This window comes from Zonotrichia albicollis, chromosome 14 (genome assembly GCF_047830755.1).
Source record: "Zonotrichia albicollis isolate bZonAlb1 chromosome 14, bZonAlb1.hap1, whole genome shotgun sequence".
Taxonomy (NCBI): Eukaryota; Metazoa; Chordata; class Aves; order Passeriformes; family Passerellidae; genus Zonotrichia; species Zonotrichia albicollis.
The window spans coordinates 2,315,958-2,320,923 of record NC_133832.1 but is presented as its reverse complement, the minus strand read 5'-3'; positions in this window follow the sequence as shown (position 1 = coordinate 2,320,923).

Sequence of the window (4,966 nt, the reverse complement as noted above, 5' to 3'; positions counted from 1 at the left end):
GCACTGTCCCCCATGGTGTGACCATGGATGTGACGCTGTCCCCATGGTGTGACCATGGATATGGCACTGATTCTGGGGTGTGACCATGGATGTGACACTGGTGCCATGGTGTGACCATGGATGTGACGCTGTCCCCATGGTGTGACCATGGATGTGGCACTGATTCTGGGGTGTGACCATGGATGTGACACTGGTGCCATGGTGTGACCATGGATGTGACCCTGTCCCCCATGGTGTGACCATGGATGTGACGCTGTCCCCATGGTGTGACCATGGATGTGGCACTGATTCTGGGGTGTGACCATGGATGTGACACTGGTGCCATGGTGTGACCATGGATGTGACCCTGTCCCCCATGGTGTGACCATGGATGTGACACCAGAGCAGGAGCCGTGCCCAGGACTGTTGGCAGTGACAATCCCAGTCTCTGTGGGGGCACAGAAGAACAGACCTGTGACAAACTCACCCTTCAAACAAGGGGCAGCACAAAAGCAGGTGACAGAAATGTCACCCTTGTCCCACTGAGCCATTCCTGGCAGCCAGCTTGGGACTGTGAGCACCTGCCCTGCCTGGCCAGGTTTTTGTGGTTGTGTCCTTAGCATTTCTGCTTCCAAGAGGAATTTAAACTTCGGGTGTCTCTGGGAGGACCAGCGTGGGTTTGAAGCCACCCGGGGGACAGCAGAAGAGCCACTGCTGAAGGTCTGGTGTCCCTTCTCCAAAATCTCACAAGGACTTGGTGGCTGCTGGTCCCACCAGGCCTGTGCTGTTGCCATTCCAGCAGATGGGGAAAAAAAAACAAGGGAAAAAAGCAACTTGGAAACAAATTCCAATAAATCCTGCTGTTCAGAGTGGAATCACATGACTACCTCACAGGTTCACCTCCTCTGGCTCCCTAAGCTCCTTCCCCCTTCCCATGGGATGAACATCCCTGTTCTCCAAAGCCTTCCAGGGTTTAAATTTGGGCACAACAAGAGCCAGTTCCAAAACTAGCTGTGAGCTTTGTAAATGAATCAGGACCAAATAATGGGTCTGCTGTGTCCAGCAGAACATTGATTGTTCCCCACCCTCCTCCTCCTCTCTTGTTTCTCCATGGATAAATTTGGGTGACTCATGGATTGATGTGTGGGATGAGGGCCAGGCTGGACCATCGCATGGTCAGCTGAAATTGGGAGGCCACTCCATGGCATGGAATCAGATGGAATTTGGAGGCCACTCCTCCCTGCTGCTGCCAGAGCCACTGCTGGGTTCCTGCTTGGCCTTTTCCTTGGATAAACAGGAGCAATCCCATGGCTCTGTTTGGTAGCAGAGGAGGGCAGGAAGGATTTGGGGTCCATGGTGTGTGTTGGCTTTGGGATGGACGCTGCTCCAGCTCTGTGGTGAGTCCTCCCTGTGGCTCCTCAGCCACCAGGGAGGGTGGGAATGCAGGGGGAAAGGCCATGGAATTGCTGCATGGCCTTCCCAACAGTGGGAACAGTTTTCCAGCCCTCAGCACCAACCTCCACACTCCAGGATGGTTTTTTGGGGCATCTCTTGTGGTTGGACCTCTCCAGTGCAGGAGCCAAACCCCAGGGCACAGGGTCCCCACGTGTGTCGCCATCAGCCCCTCATGGCCTTCTCTTCACCCCCTTCTGCCTTTGGAGAAGGAAACTTCCTCTTCCCATCCCTAATTCCCCTCCTTCCCCACCCTGTGATGCTGATGGAGCCCAAAACCAGTTTGCTAAAACCCAGTACAAAGCCAAACCCACCAACAGGCAGCTTGAAATCCGAGGGGAATTGGACATAATTTTCCTGCTAATCTTGGGAATCTTTTTCCCTACAGCCTCTGCTTGTCCTCCCCTGGACTCTGTGTGTGTAAATATATAAATATATAAATATTTTTTTTTCTATCTGATAAGGGGAAGAAGTGCTTTAGCACCCACGCACTGCTCTGTATGCAAACTCCTCACATGCAAATGCTTCTCTATGCAACGATTTTTTGTTTTTAAAAATGAAAACCACGGCAAATCCTCAGCTCCTGTTCCTTTATTGTTCTATGGACAGACTGGACAGCTCTGGGTTTATGTTAATGGCCAAGGGCAGCTGTTTTTGGGGAGAAAGCTGGGGAAAGGGAGTGGTGGAGCCACATGGCTGTGACAAATGAAGGTCCCTCCATCCCCAGTCCCCTGGGACATTTTGGAAATGTCACCACTTTGCAAGGAGTGGATCGAACTCTGCAATGTGGGTGCCTTATCTCTGTTTGATAATGGAGAGAAAATCGCTGTAAATGGGCCAAAAATGCTGTGTGACTTCATGGGTTCTCCCAGGTGATCCTTTATTATCCAAGATGAACACAATGGGGAAGAAATTGGGACCTGGAAAATGTGTGGGAGGGGAAGATTTCTTTTCCTGGGATGCTGTGTTGGATACAGAACCCCTCTCCCCCACAGAAATCCCCCAGGAATATTGATCCAGCTCCTGTTTTGTAATAAAATTGTATCACCTGCAGACCTGGTCTGGCTTCTGGTCCTTCCTGCTCCAAGAGCTTTTCTTGCCTTTCCAGGCATAAGGAAAGGGGGAATAAAGCTTTTTTACTGGGATAATGGGTGTCCAGGCAGGGAAGGGCGTGAGCCTGGAGTTGTCCCTGTCCCAGTGCCATGAGAAGGGACAGGGGGGACACAACCTTGTGTTTGATCCCCTCACCTTTATGTGCTCCCATTCTTTATCCTGAGGGGGGAAATGGGGCATCCACAGATCCTGGAAGGGGCTGGAGCAGAGCCAGGAGGGGGAGAGGGACAATCCAGGGACAAGCCAGGGACAATCCAGGGACAAGGCACCTGAACATTCTGTGACATGTTCTTGGGGACACTGCTGTGTGCCGGGCTGTTCCTGGAGAAGTCACCAGGACAGTGAATATCGGGGATGTTTAGAGGGTGGCTGATGGCTTGAGAGCCTGAAGGGTCCCCCCAAAGTGGGGAAACCCCAGAGAGGGCCCATGCAGAGCTGTCACACCTGGCTCAGGTCTGTCTGGGCAGCTCCTCCCTGGAGCCTCCTCTTTGAGCGGTGCCAAACCTGGGACAGGGCTCAGATGGAAGTTCAGGCTCAGTTTGGGTCCCAAAAATCCCTGCTCCCTCTCCCACCCCATGGCTGTCCCTCCCTGCCGTGTCCCCTGTCCCCGTCCCCTTCCCGGCCGTGTTTGTGTGATGGTGCAGCAGGGGCTGTAAGGGCCGGGCTGTGCACAGACTGTTCCTGCCGGGCTGTTAAAGCTCCAGGAATGCCAAGATCCCGCTGGTCAAGGACAGGAAGGGGAGCAGGGAGGGGTGAAATCCTGGGGGAAGCCTGGAGGAGGCCACACGGTGTCACAGGGCATGGCCGGGAGGTGCCAGCACCAACGGGAGACTCCTCCCGGCTTCCTCCTCGGAATGCAGAAGGAATCGATGCTGCTGGCACCGCACCGTGCCCAGGACCTGGAAAACACAGGGGAGGAGGGTGGGGATGAAAACCCGCTGGAGGAGGCTCTGTCCCTCCTCTGCTCCCCGGTGATCCCAGAGGGAGGAGCTGGAGGGTCCCAGGGACAGCCAAGGTCCTGCTCAGGGCCACCCTGTGCCCGAGGTCTGCTGTGGGGACAAACCCAGCCCAGCGCCCCTGGGGAGCTGGAAGGGCCCTGGAGATGCCCCTCCAGCCTGGCCGTGACTTTGAGGGTGGCTTTAATGATGAACTTTGCTGTCCCATCTCCCCCGGCAGCTGTGGGCTGTTCTGTTTGATGTGCCCGGGCTGTAAAGTTATTTATTGACTGGGGAAAACACAATTCCAGCGGGAAGGAGCGGCCGGGCGGGTTTCGACAGAGGATGGTGGTGGCATCGGGACACGCGTGTGGCTGCGGCAAAGCCACCCCCGGCTGCCACCTGCGGGACAAATCCCGGCTCCCAGCACCCTCCGGAAAGCCCAGGAGAGCCCCAGCAGGGCGGATTTTGGGGAAGGTGGCACAGAATGTTCCGTGACAGCGGCCACGAGCGCTGCCCTTCAAACCCTGCCCTTATCTCCCGTACCCCGAGGACCATCAACCCTCGAGCCTCCCTCCCGCTGCAGCCGAGCCATTAAAGTTAACCATTACCCAAAGCGAGTGTTTATTTGGGATAATCCAGCCCCGGGGGAAAGTGAGGGACGGGGACAGGAAGGCTCTCGGCTCTTTTCTGCCAGATAGGGCCCGTCCTGCGGCGCTCAAGTGGTGCTTGAACAAGATGAATGCTCAAATAACACACGGCAAACAGCGCGGCCGGGAGAGCGCCGGCCAGCGGGACACGCGGCATTCCCATTCCATGGGGACAGTCAGCATTCCCATTCCATGGGGACACCTGGCATTCCTGCTCCTTGGAGACACCCGGCATTCCCATCCCTTGGGGACACTCGGCATTCCCGTTTCTTGGGGACAGTCAGCATTCCCATTCCTTAGGGAGTCAGCATTTCCAGCCCATGGGGACACCCGGCATTCCCATTTTTTGGAGACACTCAGCATTCTCATTCCTTGGGGACATTCACCATTCCCATTCCATGGGGACACTTGGCATTGCTGGTCCTTGGGGACATCTGGCATTCCCATTCCTGAGGGAGTCAGCATTCCCATCCCTTGGGGACACCTGGCATTCCTGTTCCATGGGGACACTCGGCATTCCCATTTTTTAGGGACACCTGGCATTCCCATTCCATGCAGACATTGGGCATTCCCATTCCTTGGGGACACTCAGCATTCATCTTCCTTAGGGACTGTCAGCATTCCCATTTTTTTGGGGACATTCACCATTCCCATTCCATGGGGACACTCAGCATTCCTGTTCCTTGGGGTCACCCGTCATTCTCAGCCCATGGAGACACTCAGGATTCCCATTTTTTAGGTATACTCAGCATTCCCATTCCTTGGAGACACTCAGCATTCCCATTTTTTGGGGACACTCATCATTCCCATCCCAAGGGCAGACTCCCCCTCTCATGG